The sequence below is a fragment of the Chelmon rostratus genome, chromosome 12 (genome assembly GCF_017976325.1).
Source record: "Chelmon rostratus isolate fCheRos1 chromosome 12, fCheRos1.pri, whole genome shotgun sequence".
NCBI lineage: Eukaryota > Metazoa > Chordata > Actinopteri > Chaetodontiformes > Chaetodontidae > Chelmon > Chelmon rostratus.
Genome location: NC_055669.1, coordinates 19731055 through 19751035, shown reverse-complemented (window position 1 = coordinate 19751035; position 19981 = coordinate 19731055).

The window sequence follows — 19981 nt, the reverse complement described above, 5'->3', positions numbered from 1 at the left end:
GCAGATTTTTCTTTTGAAGGCTGTCCATAAACGTTGGATGTGAATATGGTTTCTAGTGTTTTGCAGAAATGAATTGCATGTGTCAACCCTGTGTAAGCACGTGAAAAGGAATATAAAGCAACAGCACCATGAAATGTTCCCATTCATCTGTAGTAATACTGGCCTGAAAGCTTTTGCCAATTGTTGTCCAACTAGAGTGCTAAACTTGTAAATTTAGCAAAGGGAACATCAGCGCATTACTGAATAATGAAGATGAACTATTTTTAAATCATTGAGAGAATGCTGACATGAAATTCGATTTGCATTCAGAACACTCAACAGAGTCCATACTACGTGTGTCATAATATCAACAGTGCATTAGAGCAAATAACTATTAAGGTAGAGAAGTTGTTGACAGGTTGTTGGAGGAAAGATTCATGCCTCGTCTGACTGCGGTCTCCAGAGCATAGTACATCACCTGCCAATTATGTGCCATATTGTCTGATGGCCACTTTATCTTTGTTTTTCTGTGCTCAGGCTGCATTATGTTCTGCCAGACTCAGATGCTTCTTTGGGTGACTGAGGTAAATAATTAAGAGGAATGTTAGGACTCTTTTTATTACAATGCAGAGCTATGGTCATTGTGAAAACATTGTGTATATATTTTTATTTACTTTATGCACCACGCACTGTACTAAAAATTCGGCACAGTATCAGTAATTCTTCTTAAGCAGGATATTTCTTTTGTACCTCTGGCTACATGATGATGGGGAAATTTAGTTTGAACTATCCATTTGCTGAGGCTGTTCTGACTCCATAACCATTATCTGAAAAATCTAAACACAGTTTGCAAGTTTTTCCTCTAGTTTTAATGTAGCTCTGGCACTTAAGGGTATTTTTTTTGCTTTAGCTCCACATCTGTCCTGGTTATGGTTGCAGTTATGATTCTAGCGCACAATGCAATCATCTTATTTTCTCATCATTTGACAGCGAGCATCTCTAAACAAGAGAAGCACTCTTGAATTTGTTTTAGTTCTGATGTGAGACAGAACAAATGCTGCCCTCTTCTACTGTGCAAAGCAAAAAAATAACTTTTATAACTGTTGTATAACAGCTGAACTTTGCCTGACATCGACACAAATGGATGATTGAATCACATGACCGCTCAAAAACAAAATCTTGATTCACAGCCCCTTGTTTACTGATTGTGGCTAGAGTTGGGCCTCATCTGATTTAATGGCGATACTGACGTAATTCACTTATCAGATATCAGACTGACTTCAATGATCCATGTGCTGATCCAGATTCCGTAGACCACTTACAGTGAACCTATTTGATGGGGTTTTTTGATTGTGTGGATGCTTATTATTTGAAAGTCTGAACAATCAAACATTAGTCAGTGTAGCAGAAATAATAATTTCTCGAGCAACTCCTCCTTTACTTTTATATGTGTGAGCTGCCACTAATTAATTCCAAATAAGCCACAAAAGAATTGGCAGGCATTACTTTTGACAAAAATGATTAACAGTTAATTGAGATATTTCCTTCTCTAAATTTCTCATCAGTTTGCTCTTAGAAGCACAAAATATCCTCTGATAGAAATCCAATATTTCATTAGCACACACAGGGCTTCAGATATTAAATGAGGTTTGAGTTATAACTTTGTTCATATAACGACACTTACGTACGACCTTTATCTACAGTATTTTGAGGGATTTGGTTAATATCAAATATGGAAAATAAGTGGAGCTTTGTTCTTTGTAATAATATAATGGATAGTGGATAGAAAACTATTTGGTTTTTAAGATGGATTTTTTGTTGTTTGAATAAGAGGTGATCAGAGATTCATCTGTGAATTTGTCAGCTTCTTTTAAACTTCACAGCATCATGGCTACATAACTGATGATGCACATTCATTAATGTGCATCATCAAATACATGTCTGTATTTGCTCCATCTCTCAGTTTATTCAAACATGATTATGCCGTTTTAAACCCCCCCAACAACAACAACAACAACAACAACAAAAGAAAGAAAGAACCCTGCCTCCTGTCGAATCTCATCACCAGGAAAAGACGTATTTTGAGTAAATTCGTGTCAGTCCTAAAATTAAAAAAGTGCCATTTGCGGAATGTTCATGCCTGAAGTGTTGAAGTTAATTGGGTGCGTAGAATAAACTGGAGGAGCACATTCATGACGAGCCACAATAATCATGTTTTATGCTTAACACGTTGCTTGTTATGACTATGAATCAGTAGAGCGGCCTATATTGAGTGATGACTTCCTTCTAATTAAATGCGAAATGCAAATGAGGAGCACCAGGAATGCTATGGAATATATTACCAACTTCCTGAAATCCAAGTGGAAGAAATATAAAGTCGTACCCAGGCGTGTTTCTGTTGTTGTAACTAATGTATTCCCAAAGGGGGACTTTTACATAGACAAACATATAAATGTGATACATCGGCCTCTCAGATTATTCTGTTTCTGATTTATAACTATGTTCCTGCACTAGTACTGTAAGGCTGTGACTGACAGTCAGAGTACTGCTGTTCTCCTCTGGGAAATGTTTCTCTGGCAAACGCCTGATGTGTATGAGGCAGTTAGACTCGCTCTGAACACTGATTAGTTGGCTCCAGGCTCACACTGTATGAATTATGCTCTTTGTGTCAGTAGCTCTTCCTGGAGAGTAATGGCTTTGTCAGCAAGGGCGTGCTCAGGCCAAAGTTTAAAGGTCAAAAGTTAAACTATGTTTGCATAGAAACACCCCTTACTTCTAAGTTGGACATGAAGGTGATTTAAACTTTAAGAAAGATAGTAACACTTTAAATGAAGGTGCACCTATTAGCTAGTTTCTTATTAGCAGGCATATTGCCTCTTTATTTGTCATTATAAATGATTTATTAATGACTTATTCTGCATCACCATATACTGTAACAACTAGGTTTAAATAAGAGTTTTCCCTCTATAACCTCCTAATTACAGTTAATTGATAATAGTGACTTTTGATCTTAATAACCTAATCTTTAATGACTTAAACAACCAGAAAAAGCCTAAAGAGGTGCTTCATAATGAATGATTATAAGCCAATATGCTACTAATATGCATGCCAATGAGAAACTAGTTAATGGTGAATATGTGTACCTTCATATAAAGTGTTTCCAAGATATCATAGTGAGAAAATACAGATATGATATAGAAACATTAAGCTGGAAATTAAAATTAAGAGTATCTACACATAGCAGGTCCATTTGGGAGACTGACTCACTTCCTTGAGGCAATTGTTTTTCAACTCTGTCCTGTAGTTGACGCCCATTCATTATCATTACAAATCTGACTTAGAGAGAAGTAAGACAACAACTCACGCTGGAACCCTGAAGTATTGGCTTTTTGACAGGCTACAATGGAGAAAGATAAACCTGCCAGTATGAGTGAATAATTTGTTTCCCCTGACATCTGCTGTGGGATTTGGGAGGCTGGCACTGTTCGTTATAGCCCCGGGAATAGTTATATAGACAATGGGTGACACAGTTGGGATTACAGCTATCCTCATCAGATCAAAAGTGGGAGATAAATAAAGCACAGTGTCCCTTGGGAAATGCTGAAGAGTGGGATACCAACTTGCATCAGTTTATCCTGATGAAATGGCGTGAAGTCCAAGTTTAAGATTAAGGCCAAACCTGTTCTCCACAGTCCACTTTTGAAAAAGTGGTAGCTGCTGGAACGATGTTTCTCTAATAAGTAAAAGAGAAGATAGCTCTCAGTATGCTTCTTGGGTAGAAAAAAGACAAAACATGGACCGTGCATTTCACAGTGGATCTTTTTAATGCTACAGACGTCTCATTTTTAGTTCCTCTCCCCTCCTCTTCTTTGTACCTCAGCCAAAACTAAGAGACATTTTTTACTTGTCACTTGCAGGAATGTTAATACTTTTATGACTTTGCAGCAGCAGATGGAAAACCTTAATAGGAAAAAAAGAAAAAATGAATTGATATTCCTCATTTTCTGTCACCATGGAGAGCATTGAGAAGATGCGGCATTCATCTGCAAAGTTTTGATATGACAAGGATCAAATTATGCACAGATGCACCAAGCAATCTGTTTGCTTTCCCAGGATATTCTAAACAAACGAAAGCATACATATGTATTTTAATAAACAATGCACATGGATTAAAGAATTCTATTTTTATCACCTAATGCAGCCAGGATAATGTAATTGTTGGGCCCGTATTAAACACAGTATAAGAAGAATTAGATTAAGAGCGAGAGAAATCCAGTAGATGGAAGCTGTCACAAAACCTTATCAAATCTGAGTTGTCAAAAAAGCCCCTTGCTCTCACATGTGCGCATATAGATATTCTGCCTCCGTAGACACAATTGAGGCAAGCAAACCACTTAACATGGAAATTCCTTTCATCTTTTAGGAAGGAATCACTCCGAGAAAGTTAAGAGGCAACTAATCAACAAAAAAAGGAGATAGTTCAGCTACTGCATTGACTTTGGGCAAAATTTGCACTTTGGGAACCCCAAACATCTAATTTCCTACATGTGATAGTAAGCTCAAATTGAATTTGCTTAAATATCTATATTAATCAGCTTTCTTTATTAGTTATTATCACTGTGAAACTGCAAGTCCCCTATAATTCCCTAAAACTTAAAAGGCTTTCTGGTGCAAATTGCCAAGACCTCCTTCCTGCTGTTACGTGACGGATGTGGTCTGTTTTACACCGCCGCTGAGGGCCACAGGGTCGGTGCTAAGCTATTCTCCCTGCGTGTGATAACTTATAAGCTCCGTGCGGTGGAATGGCGTGTGAAATATGGACACCACCCCAGCCACGTTTCGACTCAGCAGCCAGTCAATTGACCTCAAAGGCCACTTAAGATTTGAGTGAGCAATATTTCATCTGATCGAATTTGCATTAAAGCACCACTTTTCTGCACACCTCTTCATTTATTTGAATCAGACCACCAGAACAGGGCTCTTGACTTTGTCTCTTGCCCCAGCTCGACCAAATCTTGAGTAATAACACTGCAGCTGCCAAAATAAGGTCACAATGCTGTATTGAAATACTGTTGTATGAAATTGAAAACGATTTCAACATCTTCAATTTCTCTCATGTTTGATATCTGACTGTTAATGTCTGATTGCAAAGGAGAGATCAGGAGGCAGCATGTAATTCGATGTTAGGGACACAAGAGAGCATAGAGTAAAGGGATTTATCAATGTTCTCAGAAAGTGGAACAAGATGATGGCGACTGAAAAGGAGAACAATTGTATCGTTGATAGGTGGATGTTACTGCTGCCTCTGTGAGAACCACTCTCAGTCCAAGTGAAGTGGAATGAAACGAAACACACAGTAAATGATATGCATAGTTTAGCCTCTTACATGGGACATCTGAGAGCCCATTGGCTAAACGAAATCTAATTAGGTTTGGAGCAAACCGCATTATTGCCTCATTACCGTTAATTGACCTCTTGGAGACCTGTTACTGGAACACTGGAGAGGATGCCTGTATACAGATAGAAACATTAAGCGATTATGTTGAGAAGGCTGCAAAGGAAGTGAATGGAAGGCACATTAGAAAAAGACATTACTCCATTCAACACACATCTTCACCCCTGAGGAGGATTCTCGCTCTTTCCATTTTGAACTGAGACCATCAAGGATTTGATAATGCAACTAATAAATACAGTAAGAAAGTAAGTTATACAGTGGGGTGTCCCAATATCAAAGGGTAGCTGGAGAAGCTAATTTTCCCTTACTTCAGATGTGTGTTGCCTGAGGCATCCCTTTGAATCCTTCTCGCTTTTCAACTGAAGATGAATCAGGGGATTTCTCCAAGGTGCGATGGTGTTATCTGACAAAGATATTTTTAGAATATTGTTCGCTGTGGCATAGTATTTAAGGTCAAATTATGGCTATGAAGCAGTTCAAGTCAGGGTCGCATCGCTGCGAGAGTGCAGTCTTTTAGAAAATAAATCATTACATACCATTTGCAATACATGTACGGGGACTGTGCTGCAGAATCCCATAAAGAAGTATCCAACTCATAAAGGCAAAGAAGGAGGAATCCCCTTAAAACATCCCACATCAGTAGGCATCCATAGCTCCAGGCTCACCCGTTCTTGCTTCATTAAATTCTCATACAGCTCTCATCAAAACACATCTTTCATCTAGACACAGTGTTGGTGCTGTGTAGAGACCAGACTGCACCACGACCGATAAGCATTCATGCCATGGTCTGCATGCTGTGGACGGACGCTTGCTGGCAGCACAGTGGGATGAGCAGTTTGTTTTTGCTCTCTCCTCACAAACAAAAGGGATCCTTAAAGATGTATAGAACCTTTTGAAGTTAATCTTCCAGCAGCAGCCGGTGCTGATGTGGACGTCCACTGAAGTGTCAGCTGTGAGTGAATAAAGTTGAAATAAATGACAGCTGGAAAGAAAGAAAGAAAAAATCACAAAAATAAAAGCCAGTAGTTTGAAAGAATGACATTATTGGAGTACATGTCTTTTTCGCTAGATCTTCTACGACAGCACAACTTTGTATTTTATTTACTGAAAGACACCAACTGTGAGCCAACAGGACATGACATGTAACTCTGTTTTTTTTTTAACTTTTGTAAATATAGGCACTGTATTATACTCTTTAAAAACATTCTTTAAACTGTCAAACTTAGTATACATAGAGTAGCACAGTGGGTTTTTTGGGAGTATTTTCCCATTGTGTCTTGTGCCTGTGTCTTTTAGCCTGGCTGCAGTGAGCAGGACTCATTAAGTAACTCAGAGATCCAGCTGCATTGAGCGCTCACATGTTACAGCGCTGACTGTCCACTTGAGCTGCTGTTGGACTGAGAGAGAGCCTACGCCTGTTTGCCTACTTGTCTTTTGCTGCGAATTGTTAAGCCACAAACAACAAAACTTTTTCCTGTAGTCATTACCGTTCCCTGTCATGCACCCACACATCATGTTAGAGTGACCGTGGCCAAGACACTTTCTCTGAAAGTTGTTTTTGCACACAATATTGTACCTTTTTGACATTTTTTAAAAAATAGAATTAGTTTTTTCAGTTCAGCTGCTGAAGTTTTGCACCTCTGCTTCAAGTGGAAGAGTCCATTAAAATGTTATAAATGCTTGAAAGGCCGGTCATAGCGGAGTGTCTCTTGGAAAAATGAATAGCACCTTTTTACTGTCTGACAGAATCACACCCATCTGGTATTTATCTAGTATTTCTATCTGTTTGGAGAAGTCTGTAACTCTTTCTGTGAGACAGTGAGACGCAGTCATGACAGACATCGCTGTCACAGATATTGTGACTATAACCTGTCATTTGGATGGGCCTAGTCAGACATGCAACTGCACCAAAACTACAGCATATCATCCACTAACATCGCAGATAAGCACTGATATAGTATGTGTGTTCATGGGGACTGGCACTTGTCAAAAGCTGCAGAGTGAGTGTGTTTGTATGTATCTTCACCTCACAAAATATTAAGGGTTTTATGTGAAGCAATGTATGTATTTGTATGTGTGTCTAGATGTGGGCTGTTTATATGTAGTTTTTTTTTTTCATTTTTAAGTATTATTTCTCTGTGGATTGCCACACTTCAAGCCTCCAGAGGGTCTCAGATTTTCTCCTACACACTCCTTTGTAAAGCTTCTATTTCAGCAAGGGTTTTTTTTCACTGTACGTGAGGGATCTCCGTGGTTCACCACAACTCTGATCCTTCACTTGTAGGGCGGTGCAACAATCTTGCCTTTACCTGCCACTTGATTGTTTTGCGTCTATTTTCAAGTGCCTTTTCTGACTCAGCTGGTGTCGCCTGTTGTTGCCGGCTAGTCGCACACACACCGAGGGGTGAAGGTGACTGTGGTCCTTGTCAAGCAGTAGTGGTAGAAGATGCCATCAAATACGCTTTTTATGACAGGATTGGAAAAACAAACTTGCACCTGGTTCACAGCAGAGGTGTCTGAAACTTATACTCCAGCAGAAAATTGTTTGCTATGAACACTGACCCAAAAGAATTTTTAAAGGTAAGGGTTTCTCAAAGGTTTTCTCCCTCTTTTTGTGTTTTAAGACCCTGGAACTTTGGAAATTGCTTTGCAGGAGGTGTGACTGTGCAAGATGGCCTCATTATGGAAGATTTATGTATTTCATAGCTTAGAAAAAGTTGGGACAGGGGCCGCAAAAGACTGGGAAGGATGTGGAATGCTCAAAAACAGGGGGCACCCTCAAAAAGGCTCAGTCCTTCACAAGCAAGGATGGGGCGAGGGTCAAACAGCTGGTTGTATAAAGAATATTACGACACAGGCTCGGGAACACTTTGTGAAACTGCTTGCCGGTAAACACAATTTGCTTGCAAATGATTGCATTCAGGGTTTTTTTTTTATGTTTTACACAGTGTCCCAGCTTTTTTGGAATCGGGGTTGTACTTGACATTTTACATATTTTAACAAGGGAAATTTCTCCTTTGCAGCTGCAATTCTTTGTCAAAACTTTTAGTCAGTATGATTTCTCAGTTCTCTATCTTCCTGTCATCTTCCTCTTGAGCGTGTTTTTTGTGTGCATACCACTATATTAAACCTTATATTTCTGCACTGCTTCTATGCCTATTGAACAGCAAATGTAATGCCTATTGAATGCTGCTGTGACCCCTGACATATAAGCTTTTCAAATGCAATGACTGAGGCATCTCCCACCACTTTCAACATTTTCAGGATCCACTCAGTAAGAAATGCAATATCCTTTTATGCAACAGAAGGTAACCTATATGGAGCATTTAAAGTGCTTCGGTTCACATCAGTGGTTTTTTGTATTGCATAAATCAAATGACTTTTGACCCCACTGACAATCAAGTCTCTGCATCTCTATGCAGCTGGACCAGCAAAACCAAAACAAAGCTGGTTTATATCTGCCGGTCTCAACCGAGGAGCCAACCCATCCCATTTTGTACCCCTCATGCATGACCATTACATTTCAGTCATAGAGCTGAGCATTAGTTTTTCCAAAAAATGAATTCCTGGCAGTTATTGAGAAACCCAACAAGCTTTCTTAATGTTTTTTCAGAAACCTCAAAAACTTTTTTCAGTTTCAGAACTTTTTAAAAGATTTGAACCAGGGCTAGCCACGGTGCCACTTTTTCCGTGGATGTTGCACAACCACAACAACTTTATAAGATAAAGGATTGCTCATAGATCACTTCAGAGCTTTCCTGTCCCCCAGTGGTGACTGTCCAATAGGCCAGTATTCTCCCCTCTGTTCAGCTGTATACTAGTGACATTTCCACATTTGTCAGCACATTTACTGTTCACCACCTAGTGTAGCTGTGCGAGGAAAACTCAGAAAATCTTCGAAACAAGGAAATCAAAGAAACAAGGTGAGTTCAATCTAACGTTGCTCTAAAGCTGCAGTCTAGCAAGAAAGCCACTGAAAGGAGAACTATTCATTGATTCCCACAGTTTCTTCTTTTCTTTTCTATAGAAGTGAATAACACCATTCAGCACATATGTTTCTGGCTTTAGCTTCAAGGCTTTAATAATTCTGCTTATGCCCGCTCTAATCATGTCTTGATATATTACAAATGTCCCTAATTTCCAGTTAAAAACAGCACAAATTTCAGTTAATTCAGTGTTTTTTGTGTTGCTTTTTTTGCCGTTTTATGTGCTGCAAGATGTGACAGTGGCAATAGTTGATGGGAAGAATTTTGGGTCTACTCTGCCATCAAAGTGCAGCATATGGTGCACCTTCTTTTTCTTTTCACGTTAAGCCCCCGCTTTTTTATAATGTTTATGGCAGGCTAAAATTCACCAGCTGAGCCAAAGAGACCTCAATATGCACCCACAAAGCATCTTTTTATCCCTCTTTATCATTGCAGGAGACTATATGAAGTCCCCAGATGAAAAGGTTGTGACGCGCCAGGCTTGCATGGACACAGACAGCCGCTTTAGCTGCCGCTGTGATTATTTACAACATAATGAGGAGAGCCTGAAGTTTCCAAAAGACGCTCAGAGCCGGCTCATTTTAAAAGAATCTCTGCACCTTTTTTTTTGGGTCGTTGATCACAGTTCAGAGCCCACAGAAGTGAAATACACTTTGACTGTTATTTGTTTTTGCTTATTCCTGTGTTCATTATTGCCATAAGGCAGAAAAAACATATCTCGCTGTGACTCCCGAGAGATAATTTCAGTACATTCAAAAATGACAGTGTGAATGCGTCTTGATATAATCATTTATGAGTTGTAAGTAGCATGCAGTATAGACTGTGATCGGCTGAAGAATGGTTTGAAGACAGGATCAAGTCTAATATTAAATATTATTAATCTAGGACCATTAAAGGGTTTCCCTCAAGAGAACATGTTGAAGAAACCTCCACTGTTATGTTTACCACTTCTTTCACAAGGTCTACTTGAATCACAGCTGGCATTTTGTGTTGCAGTTTACTAACATAATAGCTCATGTGGTCAGTCCTCATTTGTAGTATGTTGCACTAAGTAATTGCAGTGTGTAATTTCAGTTTTTGAATATTCATATTATTAAAGCATGTGTTGGAAAATGAGAAAGTGTATGATACCCCGATAAGCTAACAGAGGTTAGCAGGCACAAACACTAATAGATGCTGTTGAATACAGCAACAACACTTAATTTCACACTGTGCTGGTCCTTAACAAAGACTGATCTGCCATCATTCCACCTTTGTGGCTGCTGAATAGACCCACATTTTATTGTTCCCTGGAAAAACAAGTCAATGGCCATTTGAGTTGAAAAGAACAATGGAATTCAGGGAGATGTGTGCTCAGAGTGATTCTAGATAAGTAGTGCATTTTGAAAATATCATTTTCCCCTTTTTTTCTGTGGCACTCAGTGTCTTGTGCGCCTTGAAATTGCTGACATATAAGACCTCTCTTTGTGCCCTATCTGTTAAGTCTCCCAATAACAGCATCTTCTAAATGAAATGAAAACAGGCCTTAATGGGTATCCTTAATGGGTATCCACTAAGCTTGACAGCGACAATGGCAGCATTCTTATTTAATCAGATTGAAGAGAGAATGGAGGTTTGTGTCTTCACAGATCTGTCATCAATTTGGCTTCCAGTGATGAAGGAAAGCCTTTTAGTTCTCAGTCACATCCATTGCGTACCACAGGCCTGTCTTATAATGCTTTCACTATACAAAATGTTTGAGAAAATGCCTTTAACATTACATTTAGTGTGTGTGACCAGAAATCATAAATGCAGGAGTGGTCTAACATTTAGTAAGAGCAGTGACTTCTTGATTCAGTTTTATGTAATTGGCTTTGTAGATTTCGATAGCCTATTACAGTGCAGAGACCTCTTCATGTAGCATGACACTAAGTGGAGTACAAATCACAGTGTAATTTCTTCAAGTACCCCTCTAATATTAATCAAGCTCAGTAAAAACTGGAAAATTGCAACTGGTAATTCAGCCCCCAAAGTACTGCAGTTCAGTTAAAAACAGTGGTATAAATACTTTTCCTGCTGTCTTAAAGTTGTAACCTCTTGTTTTCATATGGTCCAAAATTAATTAGACATAGGCAGATACAGATTGTTTTACTGTATTTTTTTCATGCTAGTCCCCGAACTATGTGGTTCTGTTGCTGGAAGCATGGTTGTTAAGATTGTTGAGACTGAATCATGCAGTGCATTTGGAAACTGCTGAACCAGAACTATGCACCAAAAGGGCCTAAAAGGCTTTGTAAAGCTGCAGCGTGGGGTGATAATTCTATGTGGGTTTGTCACTGCAATAGACAGTCTTTAAATTAACTGCTGGTGTAATTCATTTTAAGTAGCAAATAGTAGCAAAAAGTAGCAAAGACATCTGTCTTAGTAAAAGTCCTTTGTAGAAAATGTATACTTTGTATTTAAAAGATAAATACAAGTTAAGTTTTGGCTTTTTCAGAGTCTCGTTTCTACTTTTTATTTAACTTGATTATGTTCGACACATACAACCTAATTTTCATCGCTGTTTAAGGGTACAAAAATGCCTCTGACTCACAACAATGCATGACCTCCAAACACAGCCTCAGTATTCAATAGAAAAAAACACAAATTGTGTGATGCTGGTCCCATTACATATGTTCAGTGTCATCAGAGAGTACGCATGAGACATAAGAATTTGTCTCTTCTTGGAAAAAGGTATTTCAGGGTGCTTCTGAGCAGATATTTTTGAAATCTTTATAAAACACAGCACCAAACTATTTTCAAATGCAGTACTTTCACGTTTTAAGTTGTGCCTCATCTACACACAAGGCAAGGGCATCATTACAGTACTACCCACCTTCAGCATCAGGCCAGGTCGATAATATTTCTCGAAAACCATTATGGTTGTGTATTCCCCTGGGGACGGTCCTACGGTGGAGAAAATAGAAGCCGTGGAATGACGGTATCAAGTGATCTAATCACTTTTGGAGCAAAACCAGATAGTGGAAAAGTGATTTCTTGTTCTTTCTGTGTCAGTATGCTAGATACACGATGGAACAAAGATAGCAGTAATGAATTCCTGGCATTCAAAATTCCTAATTTCAGTTTCTGAATATTGCCGATTAAGAGTGGCTGTAATTTCTGTATCTGTGAACAGAATGATCTGCGTTTGCCTGGGCACATACTGCACTTCACACTGCGCAGTTTGTGAGGAAGTAATCAAATGCTACTTATCTTCATCCTCATTATAATAAGCAGACATCACAGTCACATATGGTTCTGGTAGACAATGGCCACAGATGGGTGATTAGTTGAAGTGTTCTGAAGGCCATGCTGTTCTTCCACCAACTGATATGGAGCTTGAGCCCCCCAGTGTAAAATGAGGACTGTAATCACAGATCCTTCAGAGCTGTAATTCAACGCTAATGAACAGCATCTTTGTACTTCTTTAATTTTCCTTGCCAAATGCAGCCAGGCAAGCCCACTTTTAGAAAATAGTGATCTATCTAAACTGTCAGATTTGCATATATCACTACTTAACTGACTTCTTTCTGTAGTTCTTCTTTTCTTTTGATATATTCACATAGCTTCAAAGATGCTGTAAAAGTGTCTTAAAGATTTAGGGTCCATTACCTTAGATGTAGCTGGCTGTGTTCTTAATGAATCACTTTGCCTCGTAGCATCCCTTCCATGCTAATATGTACTGCAAAGATGGTTGTACCAGGTATCATAAAATGCAGCTTAAAGCAGCTTTTCCATACAGCACTTGGAGAGGTTTTAATGGCTTTGTGAATCTTTGGATGATTAGCGCTAGCTAGGATGGATAGCAAGTATTAATCATGTATTTTGATCGTGTGGATTTGAAGAGACTCTCAGCTCTCAGCTCGGAGAAGCCTGTGGAGGTCACTAATTGAAGTGGGTGGGGGGTCTACAGAAAGTGCGATCTTCTAACCTGGATCCAAGAGATGTGTTGATGAGTCCTGAAATATACCTTTCATGTATCTGAGCGAGCGTACATGTATGAGCCTTGCAATATATTCCGAAGGTCAAGCTGTGGAGAAAGGACCTCTCATTCCAGAGCGGATTAATGCATTTTTAAATCCAAGACACATTCAACACAACAATCTTTCAGGTTTTTCATATCCCATCAAGGGCAATAAGCAATGTGTAGGGAGGGTAGATTTATTGTCACATAAAGGATAAACCTCTAGTGATGGCTACTGCATGTAAATCCATCTGAATTAATGTCCCTCAACTAATGTAAGTGCAGAATTAACAGCCTCCCATCCTCAGAGAGACTCCGGAGCATAAGATGGCTGAAGTGCAAACCTCCTTGTTGCTAGGATTCTCACATTGAGATAGAAAAGTATTTTGCTCTGCTACCTCTTTTCATTCTAGCCTTGCCTTAGTAGGCCTCCTTGGAAACCGGAAAGAGAAGGCAGTGTGCAGACAGACAATGATAGTGAGGTAAATAGGGATTTTAAAGAACTGACGATAATAAATGACAAAAGGGATGGTGATGGTGTTAATATCCGGCTCAGGTATTGCCAGGAAGTATGTCTATATTGCATTGTATGTTGTAATTTTGTACCAAGGCACTTTAAAAACTTTGGTGCGCAAGAAAAAAACAACATGACAGCAATTGCACTGATGGCAGTAATGAGTTAGAGGGAGAAACATATGTGAATATATGTGAAGTATCAAAAGTAAAATAGTCTTCTAAAATTTAGAAAAATGACCCCTGAGAGTGTAAAATGTCAAATGCATGTGGTGGAGTATGAAGTGCAATATTTCCCTCTGAATTATTTTTGAACTGCAAGTAGAAATACTCAAATAAAGTACAAGTATCTCTGCTTTATAGAAATGATAGGTATAGTGACTCACCAAGACACCACTGCGACTCTGGTTCTTCCTTGACTGTATATAGTGAGGTGAAAGGTGAAGTTGTGAAGGTCAGGCTGGTGGATGAGCATGTGCAGAACAAAAATCCACCACTTCAAACTTGCCTTTTTATTAAGGTCACCACCATCTTTCCCTAACCTTATGTCAGGGCAGAGGTGATGATTTGTTATTGCAACCAGGGGAATCGGTTCACACCTAGCTTCGCCGCTATGCCAGCTTCCAGCAGGCCACAACATATACTGAGTTGTCGATGTCAGAGAAAGGACGTGGGCCTGCCTGAACCCTGCTGAACTCGACTCGTCTTCACTTGTCCCCTGAAGCGTCGACTCATTTGAGCTCGGTGGTCGGAGCCTGACAGGTTCCTCTTTGTTTGTCACCAAACCATGCATGCACTGCTCACAGCTCAGTGTCGGTTTCACTTCAGTTAGAAGCTAAACCAAAATACTTTGTTGTTGAGACCATGAAGGACAAAAACCAAGAATGCCTGTATCTACAGAACGCCACATGTCTTTCTCTCTTTCTCTTTACAGAATTGTCCGGTTTTGATGTTCTTTAGTGGCAGTAAGGTTGCATTGTTGGACAGTTGTGGAGAGCGGTTGGGGTATTGGTAATTTGGCAATATATTGGCTATATCTATTATCTACATGATATATCTGTTATTGGTAAATGGCTGCATTTATATGGATACACAGTACCTGTTCTTGTTTTGCATTCCAACCTTTGCCCTTTTCTTTATTATCCAGTAAACAGAAGCCATTATGGCTAGGTTCACCTACTACAGTATTAACAGTCCAGATCTTCTGTCAGCTTTAATGAGGGGATTTTAATTGAAAGGGCAGTTAAGCCCATGAAAGCAGTTGGAGGCATGGCACGTCCCTGGAAGATACTGACCTTGAACAACCTTCATAAAGTTCCCCAGTAAGAAATAAGATAATGTGGATTAATTCCTTTCTGTCTCAAATGCCAATTAAATTAGGAATTAACTTTATTTCTTGCCCAGTCTGATTATCAGCGATTTCTTGATCCTCTGATTGGCCTCAACAGCTCTCCCATAACAACAATAAGCGAGTATCATCTAGTTCACTGGCAAATAATTAAGGATTATCCAGCAAGACTGTGTTAATTATGTCTACAGCGACAACAGGATCAGCCTGATGAGGGGCTCAGTCATGTCTCGTAATGACCAGTGGCGCTCGACAGTTGAGAACGGGGGACAATCACGTCAAATATGAGCATATTGTATATATCTGATACTCAGCGCTTCTATAGTGTGGTGCCTCATTATTTACGGTTGATGTACGTTACTGTATGGCACCACGTCAATCATACTTTGCAGACTTCCCATGATAAGCATGAGCAGTCATTATCACCCATGAATAATATCCGCCACATTTTCCACCCACTGTGGGCTATACCTACTGATCTGTGCTGAGAAATTTGCATGGGCTTTACATTTTAAGCTCTCGGCTTCCTCTTGCTGATGGAAAGATATAGGGTGTCCTGAACTTGCTATTATTATATGCACTTTGTGAATTTGCATATTTTGTTATTTGCTTTTCACATTATTGACTTTATTAATAGCTGTTCAATCTGCTAAGGTAAAATCTCAGCCAATCATGTCCCGACTACATTGAGTCTGTTGCTAAAAGACCTCTACACATGTTTTGTTGGAGGCTGTCAGACTGAGGGGAAGAGCTTTTCTCCTATTTCAGCCGCAATTCCAAGAGAAAGCTTTTGTCTTGTAACTTGCTGGAAAGAGGCCGAGCAAAATGAATAATTGATGGCGCAAGATAGATGGATTCCGTTCTGTGGAAAGCCGGCCCAATTGTGAGTTGTATTACCTGGAATGAAGGGTCGGCTGTGCATTATCTGCAACCCCACCATTTAGCTCTGCATCTTCAACTATTTTCTTCCTGTGTTTTTCCTCCTTCCCTTCTCTGAACTTAACTGTAACTGTCTGAAGTTCACAACTGCTCTTTTGAAAAATGCCTGAACACCATATTGTTAGTCCTGCAGATATGTGTTGTCCAAACAAATTATCCCAAACAAGCATTAATTAAAACTAACTAAATGGACTATTGAAGTTTTCTGGCTATTAAGGTTTTTGTCTGCAGAACAGTAGAACGGCCTGACTTTTAATGTGTTATTGAGGCTGATAATGACAGATACAGTGTGTACAGCCCAACCTTTTCTCTCTGGATACAAACTGTAATACCTCAACTTGGTTATACCAGTGCTTACTTTTCCTTAATTTTAGTATTTGAATGCATCTCGCCATGGAATGACACTGTTTGAGCACACTAGATCAGTATCTCTAGATATATATATCAATAGATGCCCAGTGGTGATGTATTAGCCGACTTTGCCTTTTTTGCATGGAAAGACAAACCATAAATAAATGCAAACATGAATAGGGATCCTTATCTGAACACTACAGGTTGGAGCATTTAACAAATGGAAAAATGAATTTGTCAGTGCTGTCTGGTGGACAGAATATAATGCAATGTTTTGAAAATATCACAATTTCTTGTTTCTTATCTTACCAACATATTGCGTATATGTCAGCCGATCAGTTTTTTTTACAGATTATTTTGAGCACAGTACAGTATATCAATACTGAATGAAATATCCTTAATAATATCACGACAGGTTACGAACAGCTCTGTTAATAATGCGTTAGAAGTTTGCAGCACGGCAGAAGAAGTAAAGAAATAAGTTATCTTTACACAACACATTTCATAAAAATAGTTATATAACAGCTTCAGTTGTATCCTTTTTGCACAAAAACATTAAACAGCCAGAACAGTAACAGGCACAAGAACAACAAACACATTACACCAAGAATAGCATCAAATCAAAGTAGAAATGCAGTATACTGAGCTGTAAGTATGTTTTAAGATGCTTAATTGGATGATTGAATGGTAAAATGTACTGCATTGAAAGAGTGATATTGTTTCCTCAACAATATCAGGCAGGCACTCACCAAAGTTGACACAACAATAACCCTTCAGTGACTTTGCTTTGCTCTGTAGCTCAACAGTGCGCCCACGGTCGAGGGCTGCACAGTGGTAGCACAACGGCTGGATAAACAGAAGGACGTTTTGACCTGTTGGCTTTTCCCTTAGCTGGGAGTTGGATGAAGTGTACCATGACATTGAAGGTGTGAACTTTTAAGTGGCACCAGACACCCCCAGTGATATAAATTTTGAACTTCTAACACAGCGTGGCACTGAAGCTATTTTAGAGAACCCAGGTCAGAGAGAGGTGAAAGAATAAGTGTGAGCGTGTGAAAACTGGTGAAGAGATTGTTATTGGCAACGAGCAGTCATTTTACACTTTTATAACCGCTGTGAATAATGAATGAAAGGCAACTGCAAAAATGTCTGGAGCACAGCACAGCTTCATTCCCTGCATGACGTTCAATGACTGTCGATAAGAGGAAAACCGTGAAACTTTTCTCCTCGTCTGTTGAAAACAGTAGAAGCCTTTGGGTCAGCAAAATAACTTATTCCCTATTTTCCTCTCTGAACATTTGTCAGTTTCCTTTCTTTTTTGGACCAGATTCGGCTGCCATATTTGACAAAGACAGCAAAAGAGCCTCTGCTGTACAGAAATTGCTGAGGTCAGCAATCTCAGTGAATTCTGTCTTCTGAACTTAAGCGCTAGCATGAAATTTAAGCACCCCAGCAAGATTAATTACCCGCTGAGAGAACCTTTTATGGCCGAGGTTTATCACAGGGGAGAGGTCCTACCTGTGATTCTTTTATTTCACTGCAAGGCATTATTGGTAAAGAGAGACTGTTGATCATATTCTCCACCACTTATCCAATCATGGCCAATCCAAGAAAAGATCTGAAAAGCCCTGTGGAAATTGGAGATTGTTATCAGTCATCTCAACCCAACAGGATACGGAGGCACTGAGTGATTTTTGTCTGCTTGGATGTCATCCATGAGGGCCAGAGAGAGGTTTACGAGAGCACACAAATAGGTGGCCATTTATGTAGTTAGGTGGCCACCTGCTCCTTTTCCAGTACACTTGGAAAGCATTTATTTTATCAGTGCACTATACTGCTGACGGTCCACAAGGTCACGTTGTGTTTGATGTATTGCATTCAAAATCGCTATTAGCCTCCTTGAGCCAATTTTATTATCAGCCAATGTTGTAATTGTAGATCTATCTGTATCAGTCAAGTGCGGTGATATACTGCAGTAATAAATGTTTTACTGGCTGCATTTTATGTATATTTGACTTGAAATTCGTTTTCAATTTCTAGGTTCTATGTGCAACATTCACTGTCACTAGATGCCTCACTGGAGACCAAACATCTCAGAACAAAACAAATGGCCGCCGGGCCACATCTCCCACCTAACCAGAAATAGCCGTTACATTGCTCTCCTTAAAGCTACCGGACTCCATTGACAAAAACAGCAATTTTACCTTGCAGATAATCATACAACACGCGTCATTCAAGCTCAACAGAAACAAAATATAACTCACCAAAACTATCTAGGCTTGTCTTTCCGCTATTCCAACAATGACCGGCTCTAGTACACAGTTTTCCCTGCTGTACATTAGTAATGTATCTTGTTTGGTAAGGAGCTATTTCTTCTATCAGCTGAGTGACCGAAGGCCATTCAACATAATTAATAGCTTGCTTGCTATCCTGCTAATGCTAGCTACTGAAAACATCAAGTAAAATATGCTGTAGGTCGCTAAAGTGTGATCGTTTAAATTGAGTGTGAATTCAAGCTGAATGCTATAAACTGCACCCTGCCATCTTGCCAGTAGTTTCACAGGGACGGACTCACATGCACTAACATGCACGCGTGGCTGGAGTGACTACCAGAACAAAGGCCAGAGAGGCTCGGATTACAACACACACAGAGAGTATGAATTCATTCTCTGCTCAGGACACCATCGTTCCACTATCTTTACATTGAAAAAAGTTGTTTTCTGCTGTATTAATCTTCAAAATTTCATATATAGACCCTTCAAGTTTACTTCAGTTTGACAAAACAATCCCAACTCAAGATCCTCGTGTTAGATTTTCCTGAGCTTTCAGATGTATCAGTGGACTATAACAGGATTGTTCTGTCAAACTAGTATTTTAAATATCAACAACTGATGCTTAACCTCGAGGTCAGCATGGATGAGAAGTAATAAATGTATGAATTCATAACAGCTGCCGTGCTCATCATCTCCATGACAACTGAGCAAAATTCATCTGAAGTATCCTATACTTCTTTGTTTTTATCCGTAAGTATTTTGCAAATTATTTAAATTACAATGGTGTTTGCTGTTTACAAAATTACTATATCTTATATTCATTTTTAGGGTCACCTGTAAAATATCTGCAAAATGTTCAGCTTATATATTTATGTTTAGAAAAGCAGGAGCAAATATTGGCCGTTTTACTTCATTTCATTTTCATTATTCTTAAATAAAAAAAAAAATATCTGTGTCTGCCTCAAATCCAGTATCAGCTGAGCTCATTCCAATACGCGTTTAACCCGCCTGAGAATGATAACAATGTTCAGGTGTTCCACTTTAATATGTGACTTGTGTAATAACCTTGCTCTCAAATTTTAATTACAGCATCAAATCCAGAGGCAGAGGGAGTGAGATACTTTTGCCTTTTGTGATGAGTCAAATGAGTTTTTC